This window comes from Mustela erminea, chromosome 1 (genome assembly GCF_009829155.1).
Source record: "Mustela erminea isolate mMusErm1 chromosome 1, mMusErm1.Pri, whole genome shotgun sequence".
Classification (NCBI taxonomy): Eukaryota; Metazoa; Chordata; class Mammalia; order Carnivora; family Mustelidae; genus Mustela; species Mustela erminea.
Window position 1 is genome coordinate 180,189,087 of NC_045614.1, and position 15,789 is coordinate 180,204,875.

The 15,789-nt window shown below is 35.8% G+C and overlaps 1 protein-coding gene and 1 pseudogene across 3 annotated transcripts in view; both read right to left on the reverse strand.

Annotated features, from left to right (window-relative positions):
• The window catches only part of HTR1F (5-hydroxytryptamine receptor 1F), a 145,011-nt gene that overhangs the window by 90,221 nt on the left and 39,001 nt on the right, over window positions 1-15,789 (reverse strand). Inside the window, exon 1 of one of the 3 annotated variants that reach the window (XM_032352020.1) lies at window positions 332-494. The exons of the other annotated variants lie outside the window; for them this stretch is intronic. The gene's annotated coding sequence lies outside the window, so the exon portion shown is untranslated. Of the gene's footprint in view, window positions 1-331; window positions 495-15,789 lie in introns of those variants that run through there. 3 annotated transcript variants of the gene reach the window in all.
• Window positions 14,928-15,640, reverse strand: LOC116595540 (annotated as a pseudogene).

A 15,789-nucleotide genomic window follows, 5' to 3' on the forward strand; every position in this document is an offset into this window, starting at 1 on the left:
TGGCATGGACTTGACTTGGCATGGGGCATTTGGAGTCCAACAGTAGTTTTAAAAATTCTGGCATCAAATCCTGGGAACATGGGGCAATTCATTGTGAACGGCAATGTTCCAGGAGATGTTTGTTGGAGAAAAAGAGTTCTGTTACGAGTTCTGTTGGATATATTGAGTTTGAAATGTCTTTGAGTCATTCAAGTAAGGATACTGAGTTGCCATTAGATATATGGATTTGGAATTCAGAAAACAGGCTTGGGCTTGAGAAACAGGTCCGGGAGTCACTGACGAATAAAGCAAGAATATACCAAGGGGGAAAGAAAAGTGCCTGGGACAGAACCTTAAGGAATGCTATTCCAGTGATAACGGAATGGAGGTTGGGAGGCTGACAGTTTCAGAGCCACTGACACAGGATATGTAGCCGAATTTGCATGACACCGAAGTCCAGAATCCAAGATTGGATCTTGCACTGTTAAAGAACAATTCGGAAGGCTTTAAGAGATTCCTCCTTCTTCTGAATGGAATGAAGATCATGGACCTTTAAAAGACATATTAAAATATCTTCTTAAAATTAGTTGTCTTTTTTTTTTTCTTCCCTATTTTGGTTCTATTTATGATGGAACAAACATACCTAGGATCATTCTTCCTTTTAGAATGCATTTGTTGGGGCACCTGAGTGGCTAAGTGGGTAAAGCCTCTGTCTTCGGCTCAGGTCACGGTCTCGGGGTCCTGGGATGGAGCCCCACGTCGTCGGGCTCTCTGCTCAGCAGGGAGCCTGCTTCCCTTTCTCTCTTTGTGATCTCTCTCTCTGTGTTAAATAAAAAATTATAGAAGGCATTTGTCACATGTTATAAATCTGTATAGCTGGCTTTAGATAGGGAATTAATTAATTGAATTAATTTTTTCATTGAATTAATTTTTAAAATGTGGATTACACATTTGATATTCTTCCTCTTCATTATAGTGTATTTATGGAATATAAATCAGGATGATGTAGTAATACATATTCTCTACTAGAACTAGACAAGTGTGTCTAGAATTTTCTGTTTATTGGAAAATATCTTAATTGGGTGCAACATAAAAATAGTTGGCAAGATGTATATTTGAACATTCAGAGACAATCCTCTCCTGCTTGTCTCCATTCTGCCTCACTTGTGTTCTTCAGCAAACGTGAACATGATAAAATAATTTCTTGTTTCCCGAACAGTCCTAGGCAGAGCAACATCACAAAGGCAGAGTGCAAAACATAGAAAACACAAGTCTGGAGAAATAAAACAGTAACTAACACATGGCTGTAAACTGCATGAAAGCATCATCAGAATCAATAGAAGCTGCTGTGCATCAATTTTACTAATAATGTCCCAGGGACTGTGTTCTGAGATTCTCAGAGAGTAAAACTTAATGTGAAGGCATATGGATTGAAGTTTATCATAGCAGTTATGGGACTCTTTTTCCAATCTTAAAGATATGAGGCAGGCTTCACTGGCTTCTATGACATTACATTTATCCAAGTGGACACGTACACTGGCACAAACTTTGATGAAAATGGCTTAGTTGCATATTCTGCAAGTTTTTTTTATTTTATTTAAACTTTCTGGCTTAAATATTTTTATTTATTTATTTGAGAGAGAGCGAGAGAACATGAGTGGGGTAAGGGGCAGAGGGAAGAGCCGACATCCCACTGAACAGGGAGTCTGACGACGACACAGGGCTGGATCCCAAGATGACAAGGATTATGAGCTGAGCCAAAGTCAGATGATTAACCAACCGAGCACCACCCCCACCAGGTGCCTCTAACCCTTTTGGTTTAATAACTATGTGTTAGCAACTGATTGGAAGTTTATCTTCCACAGCAATGTTGGAAGAAATTCTTCTCAGAAAGCAGCTTCGTTTTGCATATGCCCTGAAGAACAGGGGTATAAACTTCAAATATATGCCATATATGACAAGTACACTGTCCCTTTGGATACTTTAAACTTTTAAATCATGTTAAAATATATTTACTTCTACATATTTCATTTTTTTTTAAATGGTCTTTATTTTTTAGAGTGGTATTACATTCACAATAAAACTAAGCAGGAAGTACAGAGACTTGACATATACTCCCCACCCTCCATATCTAATTTAAATATATTGCTTTATTCTGATTAGAGGTAACACAATGGGTGGAGTAAGAGGATTCTAGAAGTGTGGCAGCTGAATTCATCCCACTTTTCTCTCTGTTCTCAGTGTCAAAGTAAATTATCTTTTCTGCATCTGCCAGTCAGACAGACTGGAGGAGCTGGAGAAAAAGCCATCACAAAGATTTCACCCTCTGAACTGTCAAGAATCATTAGGGAACAATACATGCATCATTCTGGAGGTGGAGTTTAAATCCTAGAGAAAAATCTTCTCCCAGAAAAACAACTCACTAAGATTAACATAAGAAGGGACAAACTTAAATGGATCAATTACTGTAAAAATAAATATAAAAATATCTAAAAGGCATCAACATAGATTCACAGCTAAATTTTACTAGCTTTTAAGAGGCAGGCATTAAAATATTATTTACACTATGCCATATTATGGAAAAAGTATAAAATTTTATGAAAGGACATAAAAATACGAGCAATAAAATGCAAAGATGTTTGGGAAGGAACTTGTAATTAGTATCACAATGGGGCTTAGTTTTTTGCAGTTAAGACACCTAAACAAATACATATTTCTCAAGGAAGAATGGCTGTCTAAGAACAGCCAAGTAAAAGTAAAAAAGATTACCATGGTGGAATTTGCTTTTGCAAACAGTCTATATTAAAAAAAAAAAATAGATCATTTGGTTGTGGTATACGGATACAAAGAGATTGATGTAGCAGAACTGAGATTCTACAAACGTCAGAATATATGAAAATTTAATGTATGACATAGGCAGTATCAATTCAGTGGAGGAAAATGTGGTTTATTTGATAAACATATCTGGGTATTATTTCAGGGTGAAACTAAGTTGAAGACCCAGTTTACATCATATGCAAAATACATTTCAGAAGTACTGAGAAGAGCAGTTTTAGAAGTAAACCTTGGAGACTACATGTAAAAGCCAAGGACTGAAAAGACTTCTTAAACAAAAACAGAAGTGAGTACACTATTTTAAAAAAGAGATTTTTTGCTACAAAATTTATAGTAAGAATGGTAGTTGAAGGTTAAAAGTCAATAAAAAATCGTTAAATTGACAAGAAGGCAAAATGTAATCAAAATTTGGACTGGAAAAAATATGGAAATCAGCTCACACTAGAGAAAATCCAAAGGCCAATTAATATAAAAGATATGAAATTCATTATTGGTCAGGGTAATGTGCATGAAAGTTACCATTAAATACCATTTCATAGCTATGAGACTGGCATAGTTATTTATTGCTAGTGAGGATATTGAGAAAAATACATTCTCAATTCTTGTTCATAGAAATGTACACAGTTTACATTGTGTTATATATATACATATCTGTAAATGTTGTGTGTGTGTGTGTGTGTGTGTCTGTGTGTGTGTGTGTAGGAGAGGAATCTAGCTCTAACTATTTCAATTTAAAAGATCCATATCCCTAGATCTGGCAAAGCCACTCCTGTAAACCTATCCCATAGCAATTGAGGCACCAATTCATTAGGCTCAATGTCCAGGAATATTTACTGTATGATCATAAAAAGAACACCACAGAGGAACAGTTGGATAAATTATGGCACAGCAACAACATGAAATATTAGTCTGTTATTAAAAAGAGTGAATTAGCATAGTTGACTTGGAGAGTCCCATGAAATGGTAAGCAATAAAATTAAGATGTAAATAAGCATATATACTATTGTGTTTTTAAAAAGCAAATGAAACCCCTTGTAAATATGAATAATTATATAAGTCAATTTTGACTGACTACTATCTGGGAGTGGGAATGGAATACTTTAAGGCTTACAGACCTGAGTGAGAGAATGTTTAAAAAGATAGTAATAATAAACCCACTTGACACTTCAGTTTGGTAAAATCATACCTATGTAAATGAGACATGCTTGATGAAATTCAAATAAAAATATGGAATTAGTTCTCTTTCTCAGATGATCATGGTATTCTGTTAGATGAAAAAAGAGAATTGGAATTTTGTGTCATTCAAATCAATTTAATAAATACATATCATGAGGCAGACATTTCGCTGTGTTTGGAAAACAGTGGTGAACATTTTAGACCCATGCCTGCCTTTAAGAGCTCATGGTGTTGCAGGGAAAACAGATTTTTAAATTATAAATATGTATTGCAGAAAGTACAATAAAAGGATGTTGCAGGAGAAATGGACTAATCAAATGGATGAGGGATGATCACCCTAAAAAAAGTTTTTCAAACTTATTTGGAACTCTCTGGAGAAGGGAGAGGATGACTGGTTTAAATGTGTCTGTAATTTAAAGTGCCTCTGTGACTTCTATGTGGAGATGTTAGCAGAAAATTACACATATATTTTGAGATCGAAAGAGAGGTCTTAACTAAAAATATTAATGTACTGATCAAGAGAATAAAATTTGGTTAAAAGGGAGATGTTAAAGATGATACCTCTCTGGAGTTCAGTAAAGTGTCAGGATATAAAATCAATGCACAGAAATCGTTGCATTTCTTTTAAACCAACAAGACAGAAGAAAGAGAAACTAAGGAGTCAATCCCATTTAAAACTGCACCCAAAACCATAAGATACCTAGGAATAAACCTAACCAAAGAGGCAAAGAATCTGTACTCAGAAAACTATAAAGTACTCATAAAAGAAATTGAGGAAGACACAAAGAAATGGAAAAATGTTCCATGCTCATGGATTGGAAGAACAAATATTGTGAAAATGTTTGTGCTACCTAAAGCAATCTACACATTTAATGTTATCCCAATCAAAGTACCATCCATTTTTTTCAAAGAAATGGAACAAATAATCCCAAAATTTGTATGGAACCAGAAAAGGCCTTGAATAGCCGGAGGAATATTGAAAAAGAAAGCCAAAGTTGGTGGCATCACAATTCTGGACTTCAAGCTCTATTACAAAGCTGTCATCATCAAGACAGTATGGTACTGGCACAAAAACAGACACATAGACCAATGGAATAGAATAGAGAGCCCAGAAATAGACCCTCAACTCTATGGTCAACTAATCTTTGACAAAGCAGGAGAGAATGTCCAATGGAATAAAGACAGTCTCTTCCACAAATGGTGTAGGGAAAATTGGGCAGCCACATGCAGAAAAACGAAATAGGACCATTTCCTTATATCACACATGAAAATAGACTCAAAATGGATGAAGGACCTCAATGTGAGAAAGGAATCCATCAAAATCCTTGAGGAGAACACAGGCAGCAACCTCTTCGACCTCAGCCGCAGCAACTTCTTCCTAGGAACACTGCCAAAGGCAGGGGAAGCAAGGGCAATAATGAACTACTGGGACTTCATCAAGTTCAAAAGGTTTTGCACAGCAAAGGTAACAGTTAGCAAAACCAAAAGACAACTGAAAGAATGGGAGAAGATATTTGCAAATGACATATCAGATAAAGGGCTAGCATCCAAATTCTATAAAGAACTGATCAAATTCAAGACCCAAAGAACAAATAATCCAATCAAGAAATGGGCAGAGGACATGAACAGACATTTCGGCAAAGGAGACATCCAGATGGCCCACACACACATAAAAAAAGTGCTCCACATCACTTGGCATCAGGAAAATACAAATCAAAAGCACAATGAGATACCACCTCACACCAGTCAGAATGGCTAAAACTAACAAGTCAGGAAATAACAGATGCTAATGAGGATGCGGAGAAAGGGGAACCCTCCTACACTGTTGGTGGGAATGCAAGCTGGTGCAGCCACTCTGGAAAACAGCATGGAGGTTCCCCAAAAAGTTGAAAATAGAGCTACCCTATGACCCAACAATTGCACCACTGGGTATTTACCCTAAAGATACAAATGTAGTGATCTGAAGAGGCATATGCACCCGAATGTTTATAGCAGCAATGTCCACAATAGTCAAACTATGGAAAGAACCTACATGTCTATCAACAGATGAATGGATAAAGAAGAGCTGGTATATACATACAATGGAATACTATGTAGCCATCAAAAATTGAAATCTTGCCATTGGCAATGATGTGGATGTTACTAGAGGGTATTATGCTAAGTGAAATTAAGTCAATCAAAGAAAGATAATTATCATATGATCCTTGTGATATGAGGAATGTGAGAGGCAGGGCGGGGGGGTAATGGAGGGCTAGGGAGGGAAAAAATGAAACAAGATGGGATTGGGAAGGAGAAAAACCATAAGAGACTCTTAATCTCATGAAACAAATTGAGGGTAGCTTGGTCGGGGTGGGGAGGAAGGATAAGGTGGCTGTGTTATAGACATTGGGGAGGGTTTGTGCTATGGTGAGTGCTGTGAAGTGTGTAGTCTGATGATTCACAGACCTGAACCCTTGGGGTGAATAATACATTATATGTTAAAAAAAATCACTTAGTTCCAAAACACAGAAATACTTAACATCATTTAAAAAATTTTTTTCTAGTATTTTTTTCTGTTCTTGTATATAATTCAGTTTGTAGACAAAATTTGTCTATACCATTTTGCATTTTCAAGGTTTATATATTTATATTTTTCTTTATACTTTATGTTTAATAAAATCCTGTGCTTTTGTATGACTAATCTTTGCAAATATTTCTCATACTGACACTTAATTTGATGACTGCATCATAATTTACTGATTTGTTAAAACATTTTCTCATTTTTAAACATTTGGATTATTTATTTTTGTACTTCCAAACATCTCCTTGTACCTAATATCTGCTTTAAAAAAGTCTTCTATATATATTACTTGAAACTCCAAGTTTCTATAAAGCTTAATAACTTAGAACACTAAAATAAAATAAATTTTATTTCTTTTTTTAAAAGACTTTACTTATTTATTTAAAGGAGGGAGGGCCAGAGGCAGAGAATCTCAAGCAAACTCTCCACTGAGCACAGAGCCTGACACAGGGTTGATCCCATGACCCTGAAATCATGACTTGAGTGGAAACCAAAACAAATGTACCTTAAACAAATGTAGCACCCAGGTACCCCAAACACATTTTATTTCTTGAGGCTTTCCCAAGAACATCTGCTCATGCCTCATTCCTGGATATTCCCCTTGCCCTCCTAAAATTAGATGCTGATTAGATTGAGAATCTCTATTCCCATTCAGATTACATGTGTATTCTCTCTTTTTGAAAACAAAGAATCTTTGAATGTTTACTATTCAAAACCCCAAAACAAAAAGGACACAACACATTGCAGTAACTTATGAAATATCTTTGATTTCATATGATATTTTCCTAAATATAAATTTCTGGAAGTGGAATTCTTCAGTCCAAACTCTAGGTACTTGATATTTAAGGTACTTGATACTGTCAAGTAGAACTATAATAAATTTGTACCAAATCTTTGTTAATTTGAAAACCTAAACCCCAAAATGCATTTCATTAATCTTTAAATTTATATTTGTTTTGAGTGAAGTTGTACATTTTCATGATAAATAATCATTTGTATATTTTATTTAATGAATTTTATAGTCATTTTTTCCTCCATTTTAGATTTGGATGTTTGTGTGTAAATGTGTTACCTACCTTAAAAAAAAATACACTTAGGGTGTTTGGGTGGCTCAGTCATTTAAGCATCCTACTCTTGATTTCGGCTCAGGTGATGATCTGTAGGGTCATGATCTCAGGGTGGTGATATCGAACCATGCACTGGGCTCCATGACGAGTGGAGAGTCTGCTTGAGATTTTCTCTCTCCCTCTGCCTTTCCCTCTTGCTCTCTCTCTCAAATAAGTTAATTTTAAAAAAGAATAGTACACCTATCTGGAAAAAATGGACATTTCTGAATACAATGACCATGTGATTATTTTTCTTTCAATTAAAGCAAATTATTACAGTAATTAGCCACAAAATGACATTTCACTGTCCGCTAGAAGATTCCTATAAGACTCCTATAAAATTAAACCCTAGTGTGAAAAACTTGGAATTTCTATTTCAAAAGTTATAAATTATCTTATGCAGTTAAGATACAATTACATTCTTATCCATGAGGAATTTTTCTTAAATCAGGAAGATTTTCATTCAAACTTCATGCTCAAGGGGAGTCTATATAGTATCTTCTTCCCAGTCAGAGGTTGGAAGACAGCATTCAGACATAACAATAAAGTCAGATTTATGACTAAAAAACAACCACAAATAGGAATGCCTACTATGTTGCTATCTAGCTGGGTGATTTGGAAAAGCGATTTAATTTTTCATGAGCCTATTTTTCTCATTTATTAAGTTATAATTTATGAAGTTGGCATTCTCTTTCACTTATCCTGCTTTGTCCTCATCCCAACTTCAGGTAACTAACTGTATGTTTATTTGACTATAGTGATGGTCTGTTTCCTCCCCCACCTTGGAACGTCAAATCCCACGAATGAGGGCTTTCAGCTACTGTCTAGCCCAGCACCTAGAAGAGTGCAGGCACACAGTGAGTGCTCCATTAACAACAGTCCAAAGGGGCACCTGGGTGATTCAGTTGTTTTGAGTATCTGCCTTTCCCTCTGATCATGGTCCCTCCCCCTCCTGTGCCTCTCTCTTTCTCTGAGACAAATAAATAAATAAAATCTTAAAAAAACCCCAAAAAACAAAAAAAACAAAACTGTCAGAACAGCTGGTGCCCTGTTACGTGCTAAGTGCTAGGGAAAACTTGATAATGAATAAAACCCATGTGGGAAGGAATTTATAATCCAGTGGATGAGTTTGAGGGAAAATGCCAAAATAATCTTTTCAGAGAGGAGAATATATTCCATCTCTAAATAAGAAATTAGGACTTAAAAGTGGGAAATACATAACATATACAATGTCCAAATCATCTGACAAATATATTCACTTAAATCAGATAATGAGAACTTGAGGAATGCATGGAAATAGATTTTTTTTTCTCTTTCTTTTGTAAATAGAACTTACGTTAGGCCTTGCCTTTGTTTGAGAAAGTCAGAGAGTGAAGGGGTAGCAGTTAAGTTTATGTGATATCGCTAAATGTATTGCATTTGGTCACAAGGTACTTCAAAGGATACAATGTCAACATCAAACAGACCTATAAAGTACACATGGGAAGAACATAGTTCACATTTAATATTTTAGGATGAAAATATAAAATATTCGAGAAATAATATCATAAACAGAATATAGCTAAACATATTAATGAGTTACATATGTAGGTTACTTCAAGAAGTAATTTTTTGTAATTATTACTTCAAGAAGTAATTATTCATACCACTAACATAAGCAAAAAAATTTTTACAAGAGGTGCCTGGATAGCTCAGTGGGTTAAAGCCTCTGCCTTCGGCTCAGGTCATGATCCCAGGGTCCTGGGATTGAACCCCATATGAGGCTCTCTGCTCAGCGGGAGCCTACTTCTTTCTCACTCTCTGCCTGCCTTTCTGCCTACTTGTGATCTGTCCGTCAAATAAATAAATAAACTCTTAAAAAAAAGGATTTTACAAGTTATCTTCACTTTTGATTTTATTAATATTTTTATTTCTGAGATTGTTCTTGAGTGAATATAACTTAATCACTACTTGCAGGAAACTTCTGGCATCGTTCCAGATACACAGGTAGAAATACAATCTCAGGGGCTGCAATTATACAGGTCCCCTGAATAATGGAGTCTGCCAGCCACGCTTCAGAGCTAAAGGGTCATGAAAATTTGTCTGAACTTGGAAACCTTGATCATGACCCTTAGGTTTACTAAGACCCAACTACAGCATCTATACGGCATGTCCTTTCAATTCTGTAGTTGAATGTGTGCCTGTTATGGTATGGTTCTTAGAGGAATATTTCGGCTTTTAAAAATTACTTGACTATGGTCTCTGGTAGAGGGAAATACATTTCTTCCTTAGACAGACACCCTGACATGCTACAGTCTAAGTGCCACAAGTTTATTTTATAAGAGGTAAGTCTTACAAAGTTTTCTCATTTGTAATCTGTAGAGATGTCCAGCCTCTTGTTCGTCCTCCAGAAGGGATGTGGGTACTGTGTGGTACAAAAACTTTAGAGCCATCACATGTGCAGTAATATTTCATTATGATTTCTCTGAACTTAATAACATAGAAGTTGCTTTTTTTACAGTTTATTTCCAGGAAACTATTTTACTGATACAAAGTCCTAGGTATTTGAAATTCTGTTATAGCTCAAATGATGTTCTATAACTCATTTCAATGTATTGGGTCTCTTTATAAAACTTATTGTTTTGGGGGGCACCTGGGCGGCTCAGTGGGTTAAGCCTTTGCCTTCAGCTCAGGTCATGGTCTCAGGGTTCTGGGATGGAACTCCGCATTCAGCTCTCTGCTCAGCAGGGAGCCTGCCTCCCCCCCCACCAACCCGCCTACTTGTGAGCTCTCTCTCTGTCAAATAAATAAAATCTTTTAAAAAAAAGTTATTGTTTTGGATTGTTGAGTTGTTAATATTAAAATATTCTTTGAATTCCAGAAAAGTGAGTATATAATGTAATCTTAGTAGTAATGAAGAGATGCTTTAATAATCCAATCAACTTTTAATTTTTAAAAGGAGAAAAAAAAAGTGACCAGGAGTGGGGTATGAGCAGCTGTTCTTGGGAAATCTTCAAAACATGAAATTTATTTCATTTTAGTTTTTTAGGCTATTGAATTTCATAGAAGTCCAGAACTCCAAATAATATAGCTAAAATCATTTTCTTTAAATTAGTCATTATACTCACCTGAGTTCTCAACTCCCCTTGTATTCTCATGTATTTGTTATGACAGTTAATGGAATAGTGGATTAATATTTTAGTTCATCTCTGCCCCCCTTTCAAAAAATGCAGTTATAAGTGAAGAAGAGTTTTCATTGCCAGTATAATCAAAAGGATTGATTAATGATGGGGATTTCAAGGACTAAGGCAAACCTAGAGAAATACCTTATTTTTAATTTTATTTATTTATTTATTTATGGAAGAACGCTTTCAAATCCACTCAGATTTTAGCGTGCAACCGGTCAGTTATTCTACTTCAGACGCAGGCTAGGTAGGGCCTTTCTAGAATTTCCCATTGAAGAGACTCGTGGATTTTAAAAGTGTGGAGTTGTCCCAATTCTGTTTCCTTTTTTTTTTTTTCTTTAAAAGACTTTATTTATTTGAGAGAGAAAAAGAGAGAGGACACAAGCAGGGGGAGTAGGTAGGAGGCAGAGGTGAAAGCAGGCTCCCCACTGAACAGGGAGCTCAAGGCGGTGATCCCAGTAGGGATCATGACCTAAGCGGAAGGCAGCCGCTTAACTGACTGAGTCACCTGGTGTCTCTGTTTCCTCTTCTTATATATTATTTCCATAATGTGTGTGTATAGTTCAAATTGTTTTCATTTCGGTCCATTATTGAGTGATATTGCAACAATTTAATCTAAAACTCTTCAACGACACAATACCAAAAGGCAATCACAGCAATAAAAAGGAATAAGCAATTGAAATACAGTAATATGAATGATCTCAAGACATTATGTTGAGTGAATAAAGCCAATCTTAAAATTTCACATACTACATGAGTCCATTTATAGAACCTTTCCAAAATGACAAGATTATAGAGATGGAAAACATACTAGTGGTGATCAGGAGCTAGGATCAGGAGCTAGGGAGAATGTGGGGGTAGTATGAGGGGAAAACTCTGTGGTGTTGGAACAATTCTGTATCCTGTTTGTTGTGGTGGTTACACAAATCTACACATTTGATAAAATGGCATGGAAATTTGTAAATGTATTTTACCAAAACTAGTTTCCTGATTTTGATAATATATTTTAGTTATGTAAAATGTAGGGTGCAGTGTACCAGGGACCCCCTTTGTTCTATTTGGCAACTTCTTGTGACTCTACTGCTGATTCCAAAATAAATTTTTAAGGACCATGGTTATTAGCAAATAAGGTCTTTTAATCAATTTAAACTTTTACATATGAATTTCATTTTTAAGATCAGTTTCATAATATCCTGTCATATATTACAGATACCAAATAAACCCAAATTTGAAGTCTTGAAGTCTGTCTTTCATATAGTAAAAAAGTCTTCTGTGTTCAATTACCTCCCCTGCATATTATATTTTAGTAACACATTAAAACTTTCAAAATGTAAAGGCAAGAATCAGAACTCAAGAAAACTGGTTCCAATAAATGTGCCAGCCAAAATTGTGTGGGAAGTTCAGAGTGAGCCAGGACAAAAGATTACAAAAGTAGTTTTATGGATCTTTACTAGGTTTTTATGCACGAACTTCTAAGAATTTCCTTGGTATCAATAAAAAGGGCCACAGCAATTTATCTTCTGTATTAAATTCCTTATATAGATTGAGAATTTAAAATGATGCATGAGACATTACACCTTCTACAGAGTAATATGATAGAAAGAGTATGGGTTTGGGACCAGCAGAAACTGTTCAACTTCTGGCTGTGTGATTTGCTAGCTTGGTTATTTCACTGGTTAGAATAAAGGGATAAGGGAAAAGTCACTTTGAAGTGGGTTCAGTGGTAAATGGAAAAAAAAAAAAAAGAACGGAGTCAGAGGAATAGTTAAACGCTTGTTTATTGGGCAGAGGTGGAAAAGATTCAAGAATAACTGAGTAGTCAATCTAAAGAGCCAAACATCAGTCTCCGGCCATACCACTTTGAACTCCCCCAATCTCATCTAAAGAGCCAAACATCTAATGAGTTCAAACAGTATGAAGATCAGAGCATCTGACGCTCTGAGGCAGATGCTTGCCCCCGGCAACTGTGATAAAAGCAGTTTGAGTTTGATGGTAATAGTAGTTGAGGAATAAATAAAGGATGAAGAAATGGAAAATACCACATGAAATCAATCTCAGGACTAGAGATGCCAAGGAAAGGAGAGAGATGGGCAGTAATTAGAAACAAATATGCCATGGACACAGAGTGAGGGGAATCATACACATGAGAAAGGATCATGGAGAGAGATTGAAGATAGACATGGGGGCTAGAGAATTAGACAGAGAGACACTGCAGGTCTCTTGAAGTTGTGTGTTCTGTATGGAATACAAAAGAAAGGGAAAATACTTATCCTGGCTCTTAAAGGGTCCCTCTTTCATTGAGAGGAGATAGAAAATTATAGGTTTGGTGTTTTGATTAGTAGTGGTTTCCTCATCCTCAGCTAACCCCCATCTGTAACATCTCTCTTCCTGAATGGGTCAGTTCCCATCAGGAATTATTATATTATTAAGTTTCTTTTTGAGTGGACCTTTTTGGAGGCTTCAATATGGTTTCTTTCCAGAGATCTCAAAATAAATACCTTTGCTTTCTGAAAGAAATCAACAATCACAGTTATTATTTCCAGATAGTATTCTCACAGATAAAATGAATTCTAGAAAAATATGAAGTAAATAGAAATATGGCACAGTTGTTTTTGATAAAAGATAAAAAGATTCTTCAACCACGACATAGTAATAACAACATTTTATCTGCCCTAACTCAAGGGAGGAGGTAAACACATTGAATGTAACTTAATCCGGGGTAATTGGTTAAGTACCATTTATTTAAAAAATATGTTGTATTACCAAAAGAGAGTATGAGGTAAGAATTTAGAAAATTGTCAGCCAATATATAATATGCTTTCAAATAATCTAATAATAATTTATCAAGATGCATTTAAAGTCTTTAAGATTCATTTTTAACACTTTTAAGACACATTTATTATTTTTCTGACCAAAGTGCAATTTTTTTTAAATATCCTTAAGTCACTGAAAAAAAGTATTCAAGAAACACAGATGAGAAATTTAACTATTAGATTTCTTTATTTCATACCCACCCTATATTTAGTCTAAAAAAAAAAAAACCCAAAAAACTCTTAATAAAGTGTTATTAAAACGCTCACCAAATCATTTAAAAATAAACCCAGTACATGCATTACAAGATTCCACCGCTAGGAATTTTGTTAAGATCTGTTTAATCATTAGTAACACTATGGAAGAGAGCACAGGAACACATGTCATTAGATGTGATCCTTGCCTCTTACCCTCAGATTTATGTCAGAATAAAGCTGACAGTTCTCCCAGGCTCTGAACCCCTAGTGACTGCATCCCAATCCCCAGAAACAAGGAAGATGTCCTGTCACACAACTTAGTATAAGTTGTAATAAAACAAAGCCCAAGTTTTCTTACATTTCTATAGGAAATGGTCAGTTATTTGATAAATACTAGAACACTTTTTTTTAAACATTTACTTATTTATTTATTTGAGTGAAAGCGAGAGCACAAGCAGGGGGAGGCACAGAGGGAGAGGGAGCTGCAGACTGCCCGCTGAGCAGGGGGCGGGAGGCAGCATGATCCCAGGACCCTGAGATCATGACCTGAGCTGAAGGCAGCCACTTAATCCACTGAGTCACCCAGAACCTCCAATATTAAAATACTTCTAGGAATTCACTTTATGACTTTGTTTACCAAATATATTTTTCAAGAACTGACTACACAAAAGGTTCCCTTGGTATTTGGTCCACAAATTCACTTCACAGGCTGGAAACTTAAAACCTACAAGAAAATGAGGAAGTAGGGAATCCCTAATCCTAATGTGCTGTAATTACTAAAGGGATATACACACATGCTAGAGTTTTACTCACAGAAGGCACAAACTATAAAAGGATATGCTTTTTGAATAAAAACAAAGAACTAGCTGATGTCTTTGCTTTGTGTACACCATAGCTAAGATTAAGTTAGACCTGAACTCGCTGTCTACTTCTGTGACAAAAAAAAAAAAGATAAAAATTTTAATTTGGCTTACTATATAATTTCCAGCCATTAACTGAGGTGTAATTATGAAAGGTTAAAATTGCCTTAAAAAGGGGTTGTCATAGTAGCTATCAAGGCAATATTCAAGCATGATTTCAACGATGCTTTCAGGTTTAGAGTTTATCTTCTTTGTAAAAAAATTTTTGCAACTTCAAAAACTTCAATGACAGATTTAGAGGCATCTCTTTTCTTGACTTTCCCCATTTCTTCATATAAGCCAATAATTGGCTATATTGACTGAAGATATGTTCAAATTCTCTTTTCCAAGCCCCCTTTGTTGTTATCCCTCTTATTTTACTCTTTCCACTTAAGACATAGTTCAATACAGATCTCATTATTACAGTCAAAAAACAGAATGAAAGATAAATCTGCCTTTCCATCCATGGTCTTGTTCCAACCTTCAAGGTTGTCTTAATTTCTTGGAAACCCATCCGTGAAGAATTCATCCTTTTGAGCATTGGGAGCCATTGTCTGATCCATTTCCCCTCTTTATTTTTAAGATTTTATGCATTTTTTGAGAGAGAAAGCATGAGCAAGAGAGCAGAAACAGGGGGAGCAGAGAGGGAGAGGGAGAAGCGGACTCCCCACTGAGCAGGTAGCCTGATACAGGGCTTCATCCCAGGACCCGGGGATCATGACCTGAGCTGAAGACAGCTGCTTAACCACCTGGGCCACCCAGGTGCCCCTAATCCATTTCCCTCTTTAACTAACTGATGTTTTTCTCAACTGGCACAATCTTTGCACATCTTTAATGTATTTTTCAATGATTCATCATATTGTGAGTCTGGACTGCTCCTTTCATCATGAAAAAATTCTCCTGCAGACAGGTGTGTGTGTCATATTTTAGATCACTGGTTTACAATGAAGAGAATGTAACTGAGGAACATTCAACTAGATGCATAGCACGAGGGTACAGGGCTTCCATGCCCTCTACAAGCAAGTGTTTTCCCTCGAATCTCTCATCTATTTCCATTATTAA